We start from the raw sequence: 25,675 nt of genomic DNA, 5'->3' as shown, positions 1-25,675 counted from the left end.
AGAGCAATGTTTTTTTTTCTCTGGAGAGCTGTTGGGTGACTGCTTCTTTATCCATTGAACCTGGTCTCTCTTCAATACACAGATAGGTGCAGCAATATGACAAATTCTGCCAATGCGTATGCTCTGAATGATGGGTTGATTAGGTGATACCTTATGGATTGTGATATATTTATATTTGTGCAACAGATTAACGAGGGGAACCTGCAAAACTAGATTTTCTTAAAATAATCAGGGGTTGTGAAGACTAACCTTATTGTACCGCATAGCGTTTGTAACCAATCTGGATTTTTTAAAGAAAAATTTAGAAGTGGCTATGACCTCATAGGAATACTATGCCACACTGTCTTTTCTCTCATCACTTTATGGTTTTACCCACTTTGTCTTAGTGTTCCCTTTACCATCAGTAATGTGTAGTTACTGACCACTCCTACTGTTGTTACACTACCATTGCACACTCACAAGCCAACTGTTCACCAGTTATAGGAGAGTAGTAGCTGTTACTACCAGGCTCCTTTGCCAGTACCTGGAACCCGTTACTTCTTGATCTTGTGTTTAGGTGCTGCTGCAACAGCTTATTATGCTGGTGATTTGTGGCTGGTTCGTCCTGACCACTTACTTTGGATCAAGATTGAGGAGTAGCCGGCAGAGTGTTGAGTAAGGATGATGGAGGCCCTCTGCAGAAATCAATGCAGATGTCAAGGGGATACTTTTTCCTGATCCTGTCTTTAGCAGAGATGATAATTATGGGAACCACCACAATCGGATTGAAAAAGTGTGTGACCACACCCATCTAAAGCTCAGTAGAGGACTCAGTAGATGGTCCAGTGTGAAGATGAGAAGATCGGTTGGAGACAGATAAGAGGGGGAGAGAGGAGAGCTGAATTCCTCCAGTCAGGAGTCCTGTGTATCCTAGAGAAAAAAATAAAACAAGAGACCACAGTAGATGGCTGAGGAGACCTCAGCAATACAAGGACTGTGTATCTTTGTGAGTTGTGCTACTGCAATAAAAATGCTGAGTGGTCTAGTAGCTAGCAGCTCACCTGATGGCCTTGAATTAATGTCTGTTGTCTGGAAACCACTTACTGTACATTTGCTGCAAATTAAAGTTTACGTTCACAAATCTGAATATATAAATATATATGTGTGTGTGTGTGTTTGTGTGTGTGTGCTTGTGTAGATAGATAGATAGATAGATAGATAGATAGATAGATAGATAGATAGATAGATAGATAGAAATACAAAATACATACTTCATATTATTATAAGATTATGAGATTATTTTAAGATTTACTGACTCTGAATTTGAAGGGCTAATGAAGAGTGAGAGACATTTTGGGCCCCGAAGCAGGAACGCCTTGGGGCCCCTTCCATAGTCACTGAAAGGGGCATGGCCACACCAGGTTGGTGACACCTCCTGCTGCACAGGCAGACATGGGCCCTGGTACTTTGTACCTGCTCCTTCCCCTCCCCATCTGTGCATTCCCAGAAAGTGGGCACATGCATATGCACATATGAAGACTTGCGCGATCCTAGCACATACACCCTCTGCAACTGGAGATGTGGGACCGGGGAGGGTTATTGTGTTCTAATATAGGCAGAGTGCTGTAAAGGCAGCTCATGCAGACCTACAGAAACGAGCATACACACCTGTGTATTGTTTGAACCTGCTGCAGATGCATCATAAGATGTGTATGACTCTGCAGTTAGATGGAAATATGCCATTTTTTCCTGCTATTTTATTTCAGAGTAATTTTTAGCCACCTTGCCAGCAACTTTGCATCAACCCAGCAGTCTCTTCGAGCCCCCCCCCCCCCCCTGATTTTCCATCAATGCTATTTAGGCTTTGCTCTATTAGGTTCCATGTGTTAAACAAAAGTATTGACAGAAATAGGTCAATAACTTATGTTTATGCTAACTGAACTATGCCTAAATTGCAACAGTAGAAAACATGGTGCTTAGTGGATAACTATTTTTTAAAATCTTTCTAAACCTGTAGAAAACATAATTAATTTCCACAAACAGATTTTATCGTTTACAGATCTAAAGGAAATATATTAAAATTGAGTTGTTGTTATTTCCAAAGTGCAATATACAGTAAACTATTAGGATTCACCTTAAAAATGACAAGCTATAATAAAAGACTACCCATGGCATATTTTAGTTCACATAAAAGCTACTATATAAATGTATTGTTGCATCATCTGGATTTCCAGGTCTAGTGATCAATACAGAACAAAATGAAATCTATTTAAACTAGAAAGGCCTTTGGTAATGTATAGTCATATGAAGATCACTAATTAATACCCGAGGGACTCCTTAAAAACTACAATAGTGCTGGTCTTTTCAAAATGCATCTCTTTACTTTTGTGCTTTGGGTAATTCTTAAAATTCTACTTCAAGTGGAAGACATTGTGGTTATAAATTCATAAGAAAGTCAATTGGCTGGGCTTTATGAAACCTTTTAAGCATTTATGTCACAAGACTTGCTATCAACAATGAAATTTGTCTGCGAGGAAGAAACAAAAAAAGCAAAGTTATTCAGTATGAGTCTTACTGTACATTGGTCATTTGAAATTCACATCCATTTTTTTTTTAAAAAATCATAGCTGTAATGTACGTGATGTAAATGTACTTTAGGGGGGGACATATATTGCTGAATTGATTAGAACAGCAGGTTAATTAACAAAGTGTGTCCGTTCACAAGAACAGTAATTGCACAACTGATGTATTTGCACCTGCTTACCTATGCTTTGCTTATTATTATTATTGTTGTTGTTATTATTATTATTATTATTATTATTATTATTGTTATTTGGGTACTAAAATTTACTATATAAATTATTACATTTAAAATTAATTAGAATATAGCGAGGATAGGCATCAGAATTGTGTGAATCGCAAAGTGTTTGCTCACAGAATTGTGAAAGTCAAATAATTGGACGAAGTAACCCAAATTAAGTAACATTGTTTTACTGTGCGATTAGTATGCCACGTGTTATGACGCAATCGCACTGATTAATAACACACACATTTACATTCACACTCATACTTGTAAATGATATAAATTTATCAAGGTTCCAATCCACATTTATTTATTAGTAAAATGTATTAGAGATTATTTATACATAGATAAAATTATATTAAAGGTATCTAAGGTTCAGGATATAGGAAATGTATCATGTTTAGTGTCCTTTTTATTTACACATTACCATGAGGAATCCTCTATTATCAGCGAAGCGATCGTTTCCTGCAATTGCAAGTTACGGAAGACAAAGAATTAATGCTGAAAATGATATTGTGTCTGGAATGCAAATAGGTTTGTAAAAACTGAATTAGGTAAGTTTTCTTAGGCACAACATGTGCTCAGCTGTTGGAGTGAGCTAGCTACTCCAACACCTTATCAGAGGAATCCTTTGAACTGACCTATGATTTCCATTATACTGGATTGACCTGAACCCTGGTCCAATGAAGACCTCTCTGTTATCTGAGTATATAGTGACATCATCAGTAATTTTTGTAAACTGAGATGGCATATAAGCAAGCTTCCCTGGCCATTGCTCTCTCTTTCTGACAACAGACAAAATGACTGTATCTGAACCTGGGCCCAGGGGAAGCAAATACGTAATGTATTCGGGTTTATACAATCCTGCTTTATTATAATATATTTTATGCATTATGATGGCTTGCTGTAAATCCTGCTATATTTTGCAATTAAATATATTTGTGTGTTGGAACCACAAAATTGCATTAGACAATGTTTATTGGTAGCGATAAAATTAAAATAATAGTTTTGGTGCTCTTGAGCGGAGATTACGCTACCGGAAGATTTGCAAAACCTACTGATTCCGGTTTCTCAACAAAGAGATGAAGACGCGTCATATAGAGGTAGGAACAAAAATAGTTCTGTGCCTTTACATCATCCAGTGCAAACCGAATATTCACTTTGTGTAATCCAAGGAATTCTGATTAAAACCTAGGGAAAAGAAAGAAAAAAAAAATATTTTTCACGTGGTTTGTTTGCTTAGCATACACATGTGTTCCTGTGTTGTCACATGTTTAAACGGTTGCATTGATAGATAGTCCTGTTGTATTTTATAGTGAAATGAATTGTTAAAACCTCTGAGAAGTTATTACAACCATTTTGGAAAGTATTTTTCTGCGCAGAAAACAAAGGTGTATGGCAAAATGTGAATTGTGTGATACCAGTTAAGAATAAAGGTAGTATATGGTGAATTAAGGTAGTATACGGTGAATAGGTAGTATACAAGGTATAGCGTGAAAATAGGTAGTCCCAATTGCAATTGTAGAGCCTACGGAGCGCTTATTATCTGTAGGCTGTGCGATCGAATGGACGATTGTGCCAATTGTAGACGGTGAGTGACAATTCGCTGAGAAGGCTGGATGTTCCTCAATGTTCAGTGCTCACATTTCTAAAGTACTGAACAGGTGTGCTGGAAAGGCAGGATCTTGCATGGTTGATATTTTTGTTCTCCCAGTTTCTGTGGTAGGTACCTCGCTGTTTACACTTACACAACATTAAGTGGTGGTTGTAGCGAGTTGGAGAATACGTCCACAGCTGATTAATCTTTAGAGGGAGTTCTGGTGCTGCGAGGCTTGTGGAGTCCTATTCCAAATGGGCACAAAAACAAACGCACGAGATGGCTTACGTGACCGAGACTCAGGTCAAAGGTGTCCCGGCAGGGTCATTTAAATTGAAGGGCGAAATACGGTGAGAGATAACCGAGTTACCGGTTGCACTAGGACCTTTCAGAAGAGAAGCGAGCGCAAGCAGGGAAAGTATAAACAAAATAAAAATAAAAAACGTAAAAATAGCAAATGTAACTGATATTCCTGATGAAGTGTGTAACTGTTCAGGTTTAAATATGAGTAACTTCTATGTATTTTTCTTTTGTGTTTGTTTTCTGATTATGTGTTTGTGTCAAAACCGTGCAATAGAAGTACAGTTAGAAAAAAAAGGCAGTAATTGAATCCAGTGAGACCAGTTTTTCAAACAGTCTGGAGAGAGGCTTCTATTCCATTCATTGGCAATATGTAAAGTGGCATTACTCACCTTATGTGCAGCCAGAGGAAAGAAGTATATCATGTATTATTATTAGTAAAATGTTGAGCATGTTGAGTAAAAAGCCCTGTAATGGCTTCGGTTCAGAAATCCTAAAAAGATAAAAATAAGGGTTCACATGTATGTGCTATTAGTAGGTGAGAGAAATCCTTTGTGTAGAGACAAATGGTTTTAGCTAATTGACCCTGGAGGCAATAAGGCTATAGTGTTAGAACAATACAAATGACTAGAGATAACAGTTGCTAGTGAATTTTTTTACATAAGAAACAATTGGCACTAATGAATGCATGCAGTCTGAGTTTTTTGTTTGTTTGTTTTCTTGTGTTTTGTGTTTGTTTTTACTATTGTTGGTTGATGATAAGGATTGAAAGTAAAGAAATGAAAATGTTTTGTTTGTTTTCTGTTACTATGTTTAGTTTTTTATTTTCTTTAGACAAGGAATGCCAGAGAAATATATTTAATAATTATGGGGATTGCACTAGAGATACAACATTTTCCCTTAAAAGACAAGTTAACATTGAATCATTGTAACACACTTTCATTCTAGAGTGGCTCATGATAGCTTATTTGGCTGAGATTTATTATTTAAATTGAAGTGTGTTTATACCCTGCTTCTAATGTTGTTTTTATGTATTCCAGGAAGACAAACATGGGAGACACAGAGTATGCATCACAAGGGTTAATTTTTCACTTCACTGCTATAGCCACAAGTCCATCAAAGGTTGTATAGTCATTGTGATCAGAGATACCGGACTGCTTACGAACTGATGGACGACACTGGATTGGATAGGTTTAAAAAGAATGAGGGAAGGTTCATAGATTAATTAAGAGTCAAGGGGATTAGTGAAATAGTTGAGAGCCAATTCCCCATAGTGACCAATCCAGCTGTCATTTTGCTGTAAATCTCCTTTTCTGCTTTCCCACTTTACTGTTTTTCTGCAAGACATTTCATTATTATTATTCTTTGCTGTCTTATTTCCCATTCTTTACACTTATTATTATTATTATTATTATTATTATTATTATTATTAATATTATATTATTGTTGTAGATTTATAAAGCACCACAATTCTCTGCAGCCCCGTACAGTAGGAAAGACAAGGACATACATAAAACAGTACATATGTAAAACAAGAACAGACAAGGCAGACAAAATGAATGGAGACATGAAAACAAAAGATATGGAGGACCCTGCTCATTAGAGAGTTTACATTCTAAGGGGAAGAGGTCACAGCTGAAACAAGAGGAGGGAGTGTGGCTAAGAGTAAAGATCGGGATAGTTGTGAGGTTGCATTAGTGTGAATAGGGTTATCGAGGATAAGGTCAACTCTAAAAAAAGAGTTGGCCGTTCAAAGAGCATATAAAGATTTGAAGGCTGTGGGAAAGTCTGATTGAGTGTGATAGGGAATTCCAGAAGTGAGGAGCAGCACGGGAGAAGTCTTGTAGTTGGGAGTAAGAGGTTATCATAGACGAGACAAGGCGCAGGTCAGAGGTAGATCTAAGAAGGCGGGAGGGAGAGTATTTTGATATGAGTTTTGAGATGTATGCAGAAGTGTTGTTGTTGAGTGCTTTGTAGGTAAGGCTGGGTAATGTGAATTTGATTCTGGAGGACACAGGGAGCCAGTGTAGGGATTTGAAAAGTGGTGCAGCAGCATTTAGGATGGATTTAAGTGTAGATATGTGGGTGTCAGGAATGCCAGATAGCAGGAGGTTGTAATAGTCAAGACAGGAGATGATGAGAGAATGGATAAGAGATTTGGTAGCATGTTGAGTAAGAAAGGTGTGTATTCTGGCAATGTTTTAAAGTGTATTTGACAGGTCTGGGAGAGAGTCTGGATGTGAGGAAAGAAGCAGAGGGCGAAGTCAAGTGTGATATCATGGCAGCCAGCTTGAGAGACTGAGGAAATTGTGGTGTTATTGACGGTGGGGGAGATTTGAGGGTAGGTGGTGACTCTGGCAGGAGGGAAGATAATGCGTTCTGTTTTGGACATGTTGAGCTTTAGGTAGCGTTGGAACATCCATGTGGAGTTAGAAGAAAGACAGTTGGCTACACGAGATAATATAGAAGGAGAGAGGTCAGGGGAAGAGATATAGATTTGGGTGTCATCAGCATAGAGGTGGCATTGGAGGCTGAATGAGCAAATTAGTGCACCAAGAGGTGTACAATGAAAAAGTAAAGGGCCAGAACAGAGCCTTGTGGGACTCCAACAGATAGTGGGAGTGGAGGGCAGGATGTGCCAGAGGTAGAAACACTAAAGAAGTGGTTCGATAGGTAGGAAGTGAACCAGGAAAGGACTGTGTCGTGATGGCCAGTGGGGTGAAGGGTGTGTAGGAGATAAGGGTGATCAACAGTATCAAAAGCAGCAGAGAGGTGTAGGAGAATGAGTATGGAGAAGTTACCACTCACTTTTACAGTAAGTAGATCATTGATCACTTTTGTGAGAGCAGTTTCAGCAGAATGTTGGGGGTGGAAGCCTGACTGCAGAGAGTCGAGTATGGAATGAGAGGAGAGAAAATGAGACATGTGTTTGTACAGTTATTGCTCAAGTAGTTTGGAGGCAAATGGGGTGGAGAGAAATAGGGCGGTAATTGGAGAAAAGGCTGGATCGAGAGATGGTTTCTTTAGAATAGGTGAGATGAGCACATGTTTAAAGGTGGATGGAAATGTGCCAGAAGAGAGACAGGTTGAAGAGGTGAGTTAGAGGTGGGCATGCAGAGGAGGAGAGGGAGCGGAGCAGTTGGGAGGGAATAGGGTCGAGCGAACAGTATGTAGGGTGAGATGATAAGATGAGTGCAGAGACTTCCTCTTCAGTTACTGGATAGAATGAATTAAAGGTGGATTGGAGAGTGTAGGTAAAGGTGGGTAGAGTGAATGGAGTGAGAAGAATTTGGCATGAGGATATATCTTGTCGAAAGGTGTCAATTTTGTCTTTGAAAAAGGTGGCAAAATCATGAACAGTGAGGAGGGAAGGAGGAGGAGGTGCAGGTGGGCAGAGAAATTAGTTGAATGTGGCAAAGAGGTGACGAGGGTTAGAAGAATGGGTGGATATTAGAGATTTGAAGAATGTTTGTTTGGCAATTGAAAGGGCAGTGCTGTAAGATCAAAGGATGAATTTATAGTGGAGGAAATTGGGATAGGAACGAGATTTCCTCCAGTGGCGCCCTGTAGTGCTGGAGCACTTTTGCAGATAGCGGTTCTGTTTGTTGTGGCATGGTTGGGGTTTGGATTGTTGGAGACTATATGTAGTAGCTGGAGCTGCATTGTCTAGGGCTGAAGTGCGAGTCTTGTCATAGAAAGAGGCAGCCTGATTAGGACAGGACAATGCAGACACTGGAGAAAATAGCTGTTTTAGTGAAAATGAGAAGTGCATTGGGTTAAGAGTACTTAGGTTTCGCTGTGTACGTGTGTATCTGGGTGCAGGGGAATGGCATAAGCAGGGGCGGATTGGGAACTTAAAGTGGCCCTGGAAAAGAGTCTGAAAGTGGCCTCATGTGGGCGGGGCCAAATAAATGGTAGGCGGGGCCAAATAAATTGTAGGCGGGGCCCATTATGTTTCTTTGTTTTTTCCGTGGCGCGACCTGTGGAGAGATAGGATGGGGATAGGGAGGGAGAGAGGGGGGGGGGGAAATGTGGGGGGGGGGGGAGAACAGGCGAGACAGTATACACGAATTCGGCCTTCAGGTGGCTCTTCTAGAGTGGGAGATGTTTATAGCTCCTTTTGCAGTATGTTTATAGCTGTTTTGTCTTGTTTATAGCTCTAGTGCCGTGTATACTGGGGCGACTATGTGGGTATGCAGAGTAGTAAACTCTTAGGGGTGGGCCGGGCAGTGGGATTACAGTGCCCGGTTCCAAAGTGCTTCGGTAAAAGCTATGCAGTAAATCTGCTAATTGGTATATAAACTTGCTTTCGCTAAAATAATGTAGTGTGTGGCTGGAGGGTGAGGGGGTGGAGCAAGCTTTTAGTTTAAATATAAATTTGGTAGTGTTCCCTTCTAGAAGGGAGAAGCGGTGTGTGTAATTTTGTTCTGGTAGATAGGGGGAGAGATATGTGGGGAGTTTAAAGGTAACAGGAAAGTGTTATGTTGTGGGTGCTATGTAGATGCTTAGGTGGATGGGTAACAATGTATTAGCGTTCTGCTGCAAATCTCTAAAAAGAGCAGTTTAGTGTACAGGTTACCTTGGGTGAGCGGGTTGGCTGCTGCTCTGGATACTGGATCGTGGCGCTGGACGGGCGGTCGGGGTGGTTGTGGCGCCTCACTTCCGGTTTTCGTCTGGAACGCACAGGCGCCTGTGCGTTCCACTGCAGGGGTTGATTCTCCGCTTGTGAGGTTCCAGCTTACAGTGTGGAGTTGCTTTCTCCTGGGGTCCTGATGCTTGGTGGAGCTTCGACGGGAGGCAAGCACTTCTGTGTAGGTAGGTGTTGTAGGGTAGTTCAAACCAACGCGTTTCGTCCGGGCGGACTTCGTCAGGGATATGTCTTGTCTCTGTGATTTGGTCTTCTTATATGTGTCCTTTAATGTGTCAGCCAATGGGATTCGTCGTGGGAGTTAAAGGGGAGGGATTTCGGGTGTTGATAATGGATTATCTGAGGCTATTGATTATGTATATTAATTTATTGTTGGTGTTCAATGTGATGTTAAAAAGTGTCTGATGTTGTGGTTTTATTATATTTTGTTGCACGGATAAGTAGCGGGTACGTAACGGGGACGGGGCTAATTTTGATGGGTGGTGTGGGGCTGAGGTGGATAAGGTATGGGTAGCGCTGATGGGGCATACTTAGGGGCTCTTTATTATATGGAAGGTCAAAGGGTAGGACTATGGCATATGGCGGAAAGCTAATATGGGCACTAGTGGTGGTGTGGGGCAGGGCTAATATGCTAAAAAGTTATTGTCATTCTTGTATGCGAGGGTAAATTTCTGACTATATATATAGACATATATGTAGACATATAGGAGTGTCTGAGGCTATTGATTTTTCTTAATTAATTTAATGTGGTGTTCAGTATGGAGTTGAAAATGTCTAATGCTGTGGTTTTATTTTTATTTTTATTTTGATGCACGTTTAGGTAGCGGGTACGTTACGGGGACGGGGCTATTTTTTATGGGTGGTACGGGGCTACAGTTGATTTGGTATGGGAAAAGGTGATGGGGCATACTATGGGTCTCTTCAGTATAAGGGGATTATATATCATATGGAAGGGCATTGGGTGGGACTAAATATATATATGGATAGCTAAAACGGGCACTAATTGGTGGTGTGGGGCAGGGCTAATGGGCTTCATAGTAGTGCTGATTTTTTTTTTTTTGCGAGGGCATTTTTAATGGAGATATTTGTACATATATATATACACGTGAATATATATATATTTATTTACATATATATGTGTATGTGGATACAGGATTTGTTAATTGAATTTCACTGTTGGATTAAAATAAGGGTATTGTGGTAGTGATATAAGGGTGTGATATGCTTTGATGTGGGTGGCTCAGTACCTAGATTTAAGGTGTCTGAGTGGTTTTAAAGGGGGGGGGGTAACAATATTTAGGTTGGGATTGTGTAGGGCAGAATCGGGGATTTGCGGATGAATGGATTATAAAAAACTTACAGGAAACTTCCCAGGTCGAAGTCGATGTTAAGTCCTCTTGGTATCATGGTTCCTAGTTTGTGAATTCATCTTGCTTCTTCCTGTGAGATGAGTTTAATGTAGTCTCCTCCTCTCCATGGTTTGGGGAATTGTTTGATGCCCATGAACTTCAAACCTGCAGGGTCTTGCTCGTGGGTCACTCTGAAGTGTTCAGATACGCTGTGGTTCTGTACTCCTTTTCTTATATTCCTTATGTGTTCTGGGATCCGTGTTTTGAGGTTTCTGATGGTTCTTCCTACGTATTGGAGCCCACAGGGGCATTCTAGGAGATATATTATTCCCGTGGAGTCGCATGTCATTTTCTCTTCTATCTTGTGTTTGCTGTCGTTTGAGTTTGAGGTGAAGTTGGTCGATGGTTTTGTGGAGCTGTGTCTTGTGGTTTTGCATGCCGTGCATCGGTTGCAGTGGTAGAAACCTTTTTTGTCTTCTTTAATCCAGGTTTCTTTGTTTCTCTTTTCTTTGCTGTTTGTTGGGATGAAACTGGCCGTAAGTATGTTCTTTAGATTCTGCGCTTTCCTATATATCACCCGTGGTTTTTCCGGTAGGTATTCTTTTATTTGTTCGTCTTCTCGGAGGATGTGCCAGTGTTTCTTCAGGATATTTTCAAATTTGCTGTGGTTGCTGTGGTAGTTCGTGATGAAAAGTGGTGTATTTACTTCTTTTGTTGTTTTCTTTTTGTAGGTAAGGAGTTGTTCTCTTTCCGTTTTCTCTACTTTTTCGATTTCTTGATTTAGAAGTGTTTCGTCGTATTTCTTCTCCAGGAACTTCTGCTTCATGGTGTCTGCTTGTTCCTTAAAAACTTCCATGGAGGAGCAGTTTCTTCTTATTCTCCTGAATTGCCCTCCTGGGATGTTTTTCAGCCAGGTTCTGTGGTGATTGCTGCTGATTGGGATGTAGCTGTTGCAGTCTACTGGTTTCATGTAGGTCCTAGTCTTCACTCTGTTGTTTTCCACGTAAATCATGAGGTCCAGGAATTCTACTTGTATTTTACTTGAGTATTTTACTCTGTGTCGTTTCCTCTCCATATGAATAGGATATCATCTATGTACCTTTTCCAGGTGACCAGGTCTCTGTGGTGGGGGTTGTTGTTCCAGATGTTGTCGTCTTCCCATTTAGCCATGTAGAGGTTTGCGTAACTTGGTGCGAATTTCGTCCCCATCGCGGTGCCTGTGATTTGTTTGTAGTAGTTGTCTTCGAACCAGAAGTAGTTGTGGTCCAGGATGAAGGAGATGGCTTCTATGATGAAGTTGGACTGGGTGTTGGCTATGTCCGGGTTTTTTCTTAGGTAGTGGTTGCTGTGCTCGCATCCTTTGTTGTGGTCTATGATGGTGTAGAGCAGGGGTAGGTAACCTGCGGCTCTCCAGGTGTTGTGAAAATACAAGTCCCAGCATGCTTTGCCAGTAGCTAACCAGCAGATAGATGGCAAGGCATGCTGGGATTTGTAGTTTCACAACACCTGGAGAGCCGCAGGTTGCCTACCCCTGGTGTAGAGGGAGGTCATGTCGCATGTTACTAGGGTATAGTTGCTTTCCCATTCGATCTCGCTCAGAATCTTCAGGATCTGTGTTGTGTCCCTTAGATGGCTTCTTTGTGTGTGCACCAGTGGTTGTAGGAATTTGTCGATGTATTCCGAGAGATTGCTTGTGAGGGATTCAATTCCTGATACTATCGGTCTTCCAGGTGGTTTTTCTGAGTTCTTGTGGATCTTCGGTAGGTAATAGAATACTGGTATTCTAGGGTGTGCTTTGTAGATGTAGTTGTGCTCTTTTTTGTTGAGGACTCCATCTTTCAGGCCTCTGTTAAGCAGTTTTTGAAGGTCCTTTTGGTATTTGCTGGTGGGGTCGTGTTTCATTCTGTTGTATGTTGTTTCGTCGTTTATGAGTCTTGTTGCTTCTTCCAGGTAGTCTGTTTTGTTCAAAATGACTATTCCTCCTCCCTTGTCGGCTGGTTTGAGTATGATGTCCTTATTTTCTTTAAGATTTTTGAAAACTTGTTTTTCCTGTGGAGAAAGGTTAGGTAATCTTACCTTCTTTTCCTTTAGCTTGTTGAGGTCTTTCTCGACTAGGGTTTCAAAGGTTTTGATGTATGATCCTTTCATGTGTTGTGGGAAGAAGTTTGACTTGGTGGTGAGGTTTGTGTGGACGCATGTGGGAGTATTTTCTTGGTCTTTTTTTGTTGTTGTGTTGTCTTCATTGTTTTCCCTGCTGCATTTGTTGAAGAATTTTTTCAGGCAGAGTTTTCTTGTGAATCTGTGGAGGTCGACATATGTGTCAAAGATGTCAATTCTGTTCTTTGGTGCAAACTTGAGGCCTTTGTTCAGGAGTGTGATCATGTGGTTGGTCAGGGGTAGGCTGCTTAGGTTGAATATTCCTTCTGGTCTTATCTTTTCTTTTTCTGTACGTTTCCTGGTTCTTCTTTTTGCGAGGGCTCCTCCTCTCTTTCCTCTTCTGAGTCTGTGGATAATGCTTTCCTTTTTGTTGTTTGCGTGTGGTTGGGATGGTCCGGCGGATCTGGATGTTTCTGGAGAAATTCTAAAAAATGTTCCAGAGATTCTTCTACTTCTTGAGTCTGGCTTGTGTGGGTTGTGATGTTCAGGTTTTGAATTGTGCTCATTATTTTCTCTTGTTCTGATTTCTCAGAGTTTTCGTAGGTTTTCTTTCCCTCTTTGTATTGTTTTCTTGCTATGTCTCTGTACTGGGTCCCGTAGATGAAGTTCCTTTCGTTCGGTGGTTGGTAGAGTCTTCTTTGGTTGTTGTTCTTTGGTAGTGTTTTGATAAGTGGTGGTCTTATGTTTCTTTGTGGTATTACTGTATTATGGCGGGTAGGGTAAGGTGTTGTGGTCGGTGTTCTTCTTCTCCTTTCGGTGTATGGTGCTTGGTGTTGTGGAGGTTGGTTATGTGGGCCCATTATGTGTGTGTACCCACTGTGTCTGCGCTCACTGTGTCTGTGCACCCACTGTATGTACCTGAGTATGTGTGTCCTGTTCTTGTCGCTTTCTCTACCTGTGAAAGCTCAGTTGCTGCTTGTCTGGATCCTGGAATGCTGTGAGTCCTATCTGGAAAAAAAATGGGTACACGAAATTAAGAAAACTCCGAGCCCCGGCGTTAAATCAATCGCACACACGTTTAATAATTAGCTCTCCCTCCAGTCCCATTAAAATAATAGTATTCACATTTGATAAATAGAGATATTTCCCTCCAACCAACACCATCATTAAATTATTAGCATTCCCATTTAATAAATTAACCTATTTCCCTACCTCCAAACAGGCCCAGAAATAAATAGTATTTAAGTTTAATAAATATAACCATTTCCCAAAACCATCCCTTGTCATTAAATTATTCAAATTCACATTTAATAAATAGCCCTCCGCCCAAATCTCAGCCTCACATTCAATTAAAGTCCTGCCTCCTCATCTTAAATTAATAGGCCCCAATATTAAACTAAATTGCCCCACCATCACCCATTAGTCACACCTACCTCACATCCACATTTCATTGCCCTAAGCCCCCCTGCCCTCACCCCCATTTCATTGCACTAAGCCCCCCTGCCCTCACACCCATTTCATTGCCATATGCCCTCCTGCCCTCACCCCCGTATAATTGCCATATGACCCCTGCCCTCACCCCCGTTACAGTGACATCAGCCCCCCTGCCTACACACACTATACTGACATAAGCCCCATTGCCCACACACACTATATTAACACACACTACACTGACATAAGCCCCACTGCCCTCACCCCCATTACAGTGACAAGCCCCCGACACACACTACATTAACACACACTACATTGTCATAAGCTCCCCTGTCCTCACCCCCATTATATTGCCATAACACTGACACCTGCTACATAGCAAATCAACATTTGCATTTATTTTGTAAACCAAAGAAAAAAAAAAGACTGATCGTTTTGGTCAACATCTCCTTCCACTAGTTACCTGTGGTACAGTTAAAAGCTGTTCAGTTGGTGTGACGAATGTGCATGCACAGCAGAGTAATATTTTTCAACAGTAAGCAGATTGGTAGAGGCCCATATGAATGCTATCCCTCCTGCTCTGGTCAGTTCTGTCTGAGCTACATTCACTAATTGGCAAATGCATCTTAACTGGCACTGCAGGTTAACATAGTGCCAAAAGTACACAAGCAGAGTGATCACTGGATGGAACATGACACAAGACAACAAAATAAACTGCATTCACTTCAGTCCAGTTTTCATACTGAACAATCATGTATATTTTCAGCACTTCCTCCATAGGGTTCATTAAACCTCATCTGAAATGAGTCTAAAGAACACAAAGGTGAACCACATTAGAATACAGAAGAGGGAGAGAGAGACACAAACAGAAAACAGGGTGCTCAATACTGAAATGTGATCACGACCTACAATAAATAATTACAAGATACATGCCATCAAGCGAATGATAGCAGAGATCTCTCTTTGAAAGAGTGGATTTGATTCTATAAATTCTGAAAGAAAAGCATGTCAGGCTCACAAGAACACAGACACCTTATGGGCAGCAGCTTATGATAAGGGGTCATTTAGAGACATCACCCTGAATCAGCTATCTCTGACCTGTGTCAGTAATAATTGCAGCGGACAACGAGCAACATGTTCACCGCGGCTAATAGCAGGCAACATGGCAGCGCCAGGTATACTGACGGCCTGCTGCGGTGGCTGTACTCAATCGCCAAAGTCTCGATCCTCTGGCTCTGGCTACCACGACGTAGCAACTCTGGAAGCCCAGACCAATTCCCACCACCAACATGATTGCAGACGGAGACACTGACAGCTCACCGCACGTGCCAGGTTTAAGATAAGTTCCGCGGCCACAAGCTGCAAGGACCAGCCACAGCGATGCTCCCCCACTGACACCCCTGATCTGCTGCCCCCCTCCCCCCCAATTTGTCCCCATGTTAGGCTGGTCCTGATTGTCGACGAACACCCAATGTTTAAAAAAAAAAAGTTAAATTCCCGGTAAGCCTTATGGCCAATCCGCCCCTGGGCATAAGATAAGGTGAGGCTGAAGGAAAGGAGGTTGTGGTCGGATAGTGGGAAGGCTAAATTTGAGAAACTAGAGATGGAGCAGTTTCGGGAGAAGACAAGGTCAAGGGAATGCCCATCACAGTGGATATTAGATGAGCTCCATTGGGAGAGACCAAAGGAGGAAGTAAGTGAAAATTTAGTGGTAGATGAGACAGTGGGATTATCAATGGGAATGTTGAAGTCACCTAGTATGAGTTTAGGCAGGTCAAAGGATAAAAAATAAGTGAGCCAGGCTGTAAAGTTGTCAAGGAATTGGGAAACTGGACCTGGGGGAGATAAATGACAGCAACACAAAGGTGGAGAGGATAAAATAGATGGATAGTGTGGACTTCAAATGAAGAGAATGCGAGGGAGGATTCAGAGGGCATGACTTGGAAGGTGCAGCTTGGAGAGAGTAGAATGCCTACTCCACCACCTTGTCTGCTTCCTGGCTGAGGGAGAACCATCCATTGGAGAGAGCTGTAGGGGATGTAGTGTCAGAGGGGGTGAGCCAGGTTTCTGTAATGGCAAAGATAAGGTGGGTCAATATCTCAGTCTTTTCTTGTCAAGAGGTACAAAATATGTGCACACTGTCCCAATGAGTTATAGGCAACCTCAATATCATGACACAGGACTGTCCTCAATCTTTACAACCAAATAAGGGGTGCAGTATGAAAAATACTATTGCTGTGTGATTTGTTTTTATCATTAGTGTTTACATGAGGATGCAGAGGGATGGATCAAATAAATGTCAGACTTATATACCTGAGATTTTGTCTCACTCACGGGTCTAAGACATTTTTGACAATAGACAGAATTAGGGGTACACACACTACACTGACATAGTCTTGAAGGTTGCTAAAGGTTGTGTTTTTATGCTTATAGAAGCTGCTAATTTTAAACAAGAGTTTTGTTTTGGAAATATGATTCAAGTTTTATGTATTGCATGTGGATTCTGAGCTCCCAAGTTCTGCCTAAAATAAATATGTCTCCTGAGCAAAATGTGCCTCTAGATGCACAAAAGGTGGAAGGAGACAGGACACTAGTTGAAGGTGAATTAGGCAGACATACAGATATGCATAACTGTGTGGAACATTTGAATAAGACTTTTGCCACAAAACCTAATTTAAGTGACACCCCTTTAGAAAATGTAAAATTTTCATGTTTTATATTTTTCATAGTCAGACAGACATGTTCTGGATATTGTTACAAATGACGAACGTGCTATAATACTTGACACCTTTGCCCTCCTCACTTAGCCAAGTAGCTGCACTTGTGGGATTGAGAATAGCATGTGAGTTGTCAGAGGACAAATCAGTTGATATACGTTGGTTTTGAGTCCTTTTCTAGGATAGGGGGTGACTTTGAGGCGACAGATGAACTTTTATGACAATAGCAGGACACGAGTAGCAAACTCACATTACATGAAGGACTTGTGACAGTGACACAGTTACAAAATGAAGTAGTTGTTTTTTAATTTAAAGCCTACACACATGACTGTACATGACTTTAATAACAGGGCGGACAAAGCTGTCAAGTGGGCAGCAGGTTTAACTATGACAACCGACAAATCAATGTTTTTTTGTTTTTTTGTAAACACACAAAAATTAGTTTACATGTAAGATTTGTGTTCCCTGTAGGAAAAAGCGGTCTTAAAGGTGAAGGAATGTGGTCAGGAGTCCTCTGGACTCTGGAGAGATGTACGAGGTAGGCCTGTTGCTCCCAGAGTGTATCTTCCCAGCCTAGCTGAGGCAGCACATGTTCCCACAAGCCAGTGGGAAAATAGAGTAAACTGTACTATTTAGAACAAATTGAATAGAGTGATAGTCGAAACTAGATTGGAGTGGCTGGAAGCTTTGGCCACTACTCCTCCTCACTATTGGAATCACTCCCAAGCCGCCTCTAAGCCTGTCACCTTCTGAAAAACTTTTCACTTATCCTGAGATGAGTGTTAAAATTCTGAGTTCATAATGGAGAGACTGTTGAAAATCTGAGCTTATAATGGACAGATCTTGTAAAGAAAAGCAAATAGTGAGACAGTAACAAAGGACATTTGAAACCCTGTCTCCTAAATTGTTACACTAACTGTTATGACGTTGGACTGGGAGGGTATGTTATGCACTGTAATTTCCTATGCTCAAGTTACTTGACAGACAGGTACCAAGTGTTGGCAACCAGCATCACATCCCTAGGAGTACATAAAAACTGGACCATGAAGATCAGGAGGGTCCCTACCAGATAAAGATGGAAAAACAGCTTGTAATAAGTGTCCCCGGGATCCACTTCACTGGCTGTTAGATGGTACAGACAGGGTCCTCATGTATTCCAGATCCAGTAGCCCTATTTCCAATGCGTTTCAACCTCTCAATATAGGTCTTTCTTGTGAATCTGTGCTGGGAGACCCAAGATCGCAGTCAACAACACCTTAGCTATGGACTTTGCAAAGACTGTTATCCAGCATGGAATTTTTCTGTTTTCCCCTTTTCAGTGTTACTCTCATTTATTCTCTTTCCAGGAGAGTCAAATCTTTCAATGGTGCACGGATGATAGACGCTGGTTCAGGTAGTAATACTGAGGAGGTGGGGATGAAGGAGAAGTTGGTAGTATAATCAGTCCAGTCAATTACACTATTCATTTCAGGGGTAAATAAAAGTTTTGCTAACCTTGGAGCTCAGAGACAGTGTGAGAGGCTATTGTCTGAAGAATATTGTATCTGTAAGTACTGTGACCCCATAGTTGAAGAGAGGTGCATCCATCGATGCCAGTCAAGTAATAATTTGGACTTGAGTGGGCATCCGTGAAAATGATTATCATTCTTTGATTGGTAAGGTTTTAGACCAAACTGAATGCTGGGTGTGCTCTCACGTGCCTCTGGGACTATAATAAGTAGGACTAGTTCTCTTTCCATTAAATATTTATGAGGTACTCAAATTATGGGGTGGGAGGCCAGTAGGGGGAAGGTAATACAGCTAGGTCCCTTAGTTTGAAGTCTCCCAACATTCGGCAGGCCAATCACCGTTTCAGGTACAAAGAAACTTGAGTATTGGGAGACTGGACTGAATGAACAGACAATAGCCTGCCCCTCAAATGTTGTTGAAAAACCTGTTGATATTATTAAGAGTGTATTTAACTACATAGATTAAAGGAGATCATAAATGAGATTATGTTAACAGACATAGGATTATATTATTGGTGAAAATTTATTGTTTAAATGTCATATAAGCTAATACATGCTTTGGACAGATGGACATGCTAGGCATGAAGAACTTTAGTAGAATATCCAATATTGATGTTACATATTTTATTGTACCTTGTGTCATTCCAGATAATGTATTACAAATGTGGGTGAAGGGCATGCAAAAGGTTAACTCCGAGCTCCAAAGGTATATGTTCCATAGGAAAAGAAAATTATTTCTAGAATTAGACTCTCTTTTTATGGTAACCTCACTGATATCCACAGACAGTGTGGTCATACGTAAGTAGGACATACGTTACAGAAAGATGAAAGGTACTACTGAGATCCTGCAATAAAATTTTAAGATGATAGTTTTGTGCACTGTCAAAGGGTGGCCTATGAAAGTCAAATAATTGAATGAAGTAAACCAAATTAATTAATATTGTTTTACAGTGCGATTGCAATGATATTGTGTTTGGAATGCAAATAGGTTGATAAAAACTGGATTAGGTAAATTTTCTTAGGCACAACATGTGCTCAGCTGTTGGAGTGAGCTGGCCACACCTTATCAGAGAAATCCTTTGAACTGAACTATGATTTACATTATAATGGACTGACCTGAACCCTGGTCCAATGAAGACCTCTCTAACTGTTATCTGTGTACATAGTGACATCATCAGTAGTTTTATGTAAACTGAGATGGCACATTAGCAAGCTTCCCTGGCCATTGCTCTATCTTCCCGACAACAGACAACATGACTTAACCTGGGCCCAGGGGAAGCAAATGCGTAATATATTCAGGTTCATACTTTCCTGCTTTATTGTAATATCTTTTATGCGTTATGATGGCATACTGTAAATCCTGCTATTTTTTGCAATTAAATATATTTGTGTGCTGGAACCACAAAATCACATTGTACAATGTTTATTGGTATTGATAAAATGAACTTAATAGAATCATTGTGACCCTTATTAAAGCCTAAATAATTTAAGAGAAAAACATAAAAAAAATTATCATAAGACATGTTCATAAATAAGATTAGGGTATTTCATTTGAAAATTAAGGATTCTTGAAAATAATATATTGAAAGTGTTTAACATATACTCCATTGTGTTATATAAATATCATTGTGACTTAGGTAGCCATTTAATTAAAGAACCATATAGTTATTATTATTATTATTATCCTTTATTTGTTGGGCACCACCAGTTTTCCGGAGTGCCGTACAAAGTACAAATAGTAGACTATACAGGGTGAAACAGTACTGAACAATAAACAAATAATATCAAGACTTCAGAAACTCCAGACATGGCTATTGCAGTAAAGATGGAGTAGAAGAACAGGTATACAGACAGGAGGGAAGAGGGCCCTGATGATAAGAGCTTACATCCAAAGGGAGGATAAACAGACATCAGGCACAGAAGGGAGTCAGTTAAGGGGATATAGCATGGGAGAAGTGAAGAGAGGGGCCTGTATGATATAACGAGCGGAGGAGATAAGAAAGGGTTAGGGATATGGTTTATAATAGTTACTAATCTTTTACTCTGTTTGTGAAGGAAAGCAGGCTTTTATACAGCAGTGTGTCAGAAAAATCCAAGGGCCTGATTCATTAAGGATCTTAACTTAAGAAACTTCTTATTTCAGTCTCCTGGACAAAACCATGTTACAATGCAAGGGGTTCTGTTTTGCACATAAGTTAAATACTGACTGTTTTTTCATGTAGCACACAAATACTTGATAGCTTATTTGTATACTAAAATTTAAAGTTGATATTTGTGTGCTACATGAAAAAACAGTCAGTATTTAACTTATGTGCAAACAGAATACTAATTTACACCCCTTGCATTGTAACATGGTTTTGTCCAGAAGAATGAAATAAGAAGTTTCTTAAGTTAAGATCCTTAATGAATCAGGCCCCAAGTTATCATTTATGTCCCTTTAATTACATAAGAAATTATCCAGTGATGGTAGTTGTCAATAAAAAAGAGACTAAACATAATGGGCCTGATTAATTAAGGAAAGTTAGGCAAAAATTGAGTATGTTTTCTCCTGGACAAACCATGTTACAATGCTAAGGGTACATATTAGTTTATTATTTTGCACATAAGTTAAATACTGGATGCTTTTTAATGTAGCACACAAATAATAGCTTTATTTTTATACTGAAATTTAAAGTTGATCTAGGACATGCCCTACCCAACTATAAATCTGTCCTCACATTTTAAATTTATGTCCCCAACCAATGCAAAATGTTTTTGCCAAGGTGCAAATTTACTTTTTTTTTTGCTTTACTTTCCTTAATGATTCAGACCTAATTAGTTTGATGCAGAGTTAAACGCAAAATGATCATAGGTTCCATTTTTTAAAAAGTGCCTGCAAAAGTGGCGTATTTTCGGCCGTTTCCTGAGTTAAGAGCATCTTAAGATGCAGTCAGCTTCACATTGGCAGCATATACTATAGGCCAAGTGCAAATAAAGTGCTGTTGTGCCCATATGCAGCGCACACACATACAGGCAGAAAGCGTCTTTGGTACTATGTTTATGGCAAGCGTATTTACACTTCAGCCAAAGCTGAATGCAAATACATGTATAGCCTCAGCCAAGCTCATTGTTATGTATATATTCCTCGCTATAACTAATTACACTATAATAACATTTACATGAACACTGGGGATTTACGGTGTACTTACACATCCCCATTAATACCTTATTAGTTTATAAAACCAATGTGTTTTTTTATTCTCTTATGTAGAATACTTGTTAAACTCTAATATGTAAACCTTATTCTCAAGCTACAGTAGAAGTGTATATGGTGTGCCTTGTTTTGAAACTACATTTTGATTAAAGTATGACACAATTGTAAGAAATATGTCTATGTCATAATGCTTACATTTAATCTCATTCTTAAACCTGTTTCCCTATGTATTTACCATTGTCAATGTAACAACAATGTATATTTACATTCAATTAACAATTCACAGTTAAAGGCATACCATACTGTTGCTGCAATACTAACACCTTATTCACAGTTACACAAATATATTATCATGTTTAAAATATAAACCATAATAATTTTTGAATAAACAGATTTGTGAGACAAATAAATATAACTTAAGAAAAATACATTTGATTCTTAATATTAATATTTTATTTTGTATCCACAAACAGGTCTAGACACTGTAGCATGTTGTCCAGGCACCTCTTCACATTAGTTACCTTGATTTGCAGGTCCTGGACATAAGTTGTTACCGGTGTCTGACTTTTAGGGTTAACCCTACTTGCATCGGTAGAACAAAACATAGCAAAAAAGAATAAAATTCTTTGGTGGGAAAAAAAATTGGACAGACAGAGCACTGAGCTTTTTTAATGTGTCAATGGCTGCAGAGAGAGCATACAAAATGCCATAATCATAGCGCCACATAGTTGCAAAGCAATTTATAATGTATACACAAAGAGTGGACATGCCCTTTGCTAGCAAGAGATATTCAAGCATGAACTCTGTAAACAAAACAACTTTACAAAAGATTTACATAACTACACAAAAGCTCTGTGGTTTATGCACAAAAACTGTCACAGACAAGTGTGCACTCATTGATCTATTATAGTTGTGATCAATGAAAGCAGTTGTGATAGCTGTGAACGTGCTTCGGCAATCATCCAATCAGAAAACGATGATGTCAGCAAGGATTGCGCTGGTGTTCAGCTGTAAGGACAGGTGGTTAAATCCTCTTGTAATTGTCCGTAGCTGATCAGAGCAAGTCTATGTATTGTGAATAAAACTGATTTAGTTTGAACAGGAGGGAGTCTCATAAGTAAGTGGTCAGTTTACTATAGGATTAAAAAGTATCAAACTATAAAGCGTCCTCTCCTTTTTTTGTTCAGAGTACAGCTTCTCAGATGTTCTCTGTTTGTGATAAGCAGTTCTCTGTGGTAGTCGTCACATGTCTAGCATAAAACTGACAATCAATGAAATGAATCAACCATTTTGCTATGGCTTATTCTTATAACGCGTTTTGTCCTGCATTAGTGGACAAAATTAAAACAGTTCTGCTTACAAATAATAGACTGCTCTGAATAGCTACGGGCAATTACAAGAGGATTTAACCACCAGTCATTATAGCTCAACACCAATGTGATCTTTGCTGTCTGGTTTAGGAGCACAATTCCAACAAACACTGCTTGCAGGTTCATATAGTCATCGCTAATTGGAGTTTATAGCCCCTGACCACAGATTGCGAGTGCTGTTACCTTTCTATACAACTCCTTTACATTGGGACTGTTATTTCAGTTTTATATGGTTCTATTAATATAGATTTTGATATGATATTTACATAATTAATATTGAATGGATCTCACACATTTTGCAGCTGTTATATGGTATTTTATATTGAGCTTGATGTGAACATGATAATTCATTAAGACAAAATATATTAAAATGTGTGTATATAAAGTACATTTTGTGTGCAATAATTTAATTAAGAACAAAACAAAAGCAAAATCTTTTCTGTGTGCCGTAAGAATAAAAAAAATCCTTACTATATATATATATATATATATATATATACACATACACACACACACACACACAGTATATACATATTTTAGCCTGTGGCGGATGACGATCAACTTAACAGCTTATTAGGGAAATTTCAAGTTAAATATACATAGGAATCCCACTGACCCAGTCCAAGGCAATGCACTATGGCACCGACCCTGCCTCCAGCCCAGCCAGCCCATTTTTTTGGTGCACATGTGCAGTACAGAAATGCATATTTTATGTAAAGTAACATTTGTATGTCCAACTTGACATGAGCTGCTATAACTTTTAAATGTAATTATTTGAAATCCGCAGCTCCCTCCACTACAGTATTATATATTGTCATACACTGTGCATCAATCTAAAGTATCTTTCCTTTATTATTATTCATTTGTATGTATGTATTGCAAATTGGACATGGTCAATTATTAAAGACTTTATATTATAGGATACACTAACATCTTTATTAAAGGGCAAAAAGACCTATCTTTGGCAAAAAGGGTATTTTCTCCAGAGATAAGGCTTCACCCTATACATCAAAGAGTTACCACCGGCAATATAGCTACTGTCACCGATGATAGACCCTGCTGGCAAAAGATTCAAAGCATAGTGAAGTCTATTTAACAAGGATTGCGGTGTTACAAGGATCGCGGCAGTACAAGTTCCACCCAAAATCCCTCTTCTGTTATCTCCATCTCAGGATGTCAACAGCAGAAGAAATTAAATGAAAAATGCATTAGTCCAGGGTTGTCCAACCCGTGGCCCGTGGGCCACATGTGGCCCAGCAGGCCTGTAAATGTGGCCCAGCAGGCCTGTAAATGTGGCCCAGAAGGAGTTTTGGTTGTGGCAAGGGGGCAGCACTGTTAATGGAAAAAAAAAATCCTGCAAAAAGAAGAAAAGAAAATACTTACCTTGCGGTCACGCGGTCACGTGAGCTGGTACTCCGGCTCCCTCCCTTGTCTCCTCCGTGCGGTGCTCGCAGTGAATGTCGGGCGTGATGTCATCACGCCCAACATCCATTGCGGAGCGCAGCACAGAGGAGTCACCCGCACGAGAAGAACAATCAACAGCACAGAATTGGAGAAAATAAGAGAAGAGGACCGGAGAACAAGCCAATTAAAAGGTAAGTTAAGGGGGATTTTTTTTATTCTTTCAAGGGACGCTGACAAGTGAATAAAAGTCACCTGGTCCTGGAGCATCATGAACCTTATTTCCCTGCTACATACTTCTACTTGTAATACTAATGGGGCATTATATATTATTCTCTTTGGCCCATTATAAGTTGTTATCCCTTAACTAACATAGTGGTGTCATTAGCAAAACAGGTCACAATTTGGGGTCACAGTGATGTATATGTCAGGTCTGGTCAGGGCACCCTGATATACAATGCCTGGCTTAAATGCCCTTTATTGATATTGCATCTAAACAATACAAAAAGTAATTATAGTATAATAACTAGAGAGGATTTTTTGAACAGGGAGATTGAAAGGTAAGTATAGGGGGATTTGAAAAAAAAGTGATATATATATATATATATATATATATACATATATATATATATATATATATATATATATATCACTTTTTTTCTTTTATATATATATATATATATATATATATATATATATGTTAACTATGTTTTCTATGGTTTTTTGGATGATCAGCTATCGTTATTGTTAGTGTATCTTATGTGCGGCCCAAACCAACTCGTTGTCTTCCAATGTGGCCCAGGGAAGCTAAAAGGTTGGACACCCCTGCTTAAGTCTGTACATAAAGCATTTTTTTTAAGCGTCTAATGTTGTTTCTTAAGCATTTTTTAATATTTGTATCAATTTTAACTAATATTTTATTCCCTAAAACAACAAGCCTGGGCTTTCCGTTACACTGCGCATGCGTAAGCAGGCTAGATGGGTCACTCACAAGCATCTTCCTTGATATTGGCCCAGCAAAACATTAACTTAACTCATACTGCTCTGGGCCAGTATCAATGAGGTAGCTGAGAATAATAAATGATAAATTATGGTGATAGGTAGTTTTCAGTGTGATTTGATATGCTAGATGATTTATTGTTTATTTTTCTTCAATTCTTTTTAAGGATGATTGAGCAGTGTAAAGGGTTATAATTATAGTTAAATGAATGTTTGAAAATGTGTGATTGATTTGCAAATTCAATGACAAAACTCGTAAATTCGCTAACTGATTTGTCGATCT

Source organism: Mixophyes fleayi, chromosome 3 (assembly GCF_038048845.1).
Source record: "Mixophyes fleayi isolate aMixFle1 chromosome 3, aMixFle1.hap1, whole genome shotgun sequence".
Classification (NCBI taxonomy): domain Eukaryota; kingdom Metazoa; phylum Chordata; class Amphibia; order Anura; family Limnodynastidae; genus Mixophyes; species Mixophyes fleayi.
Note: the sequence above shows the minus strand (reverse complement) of the source record.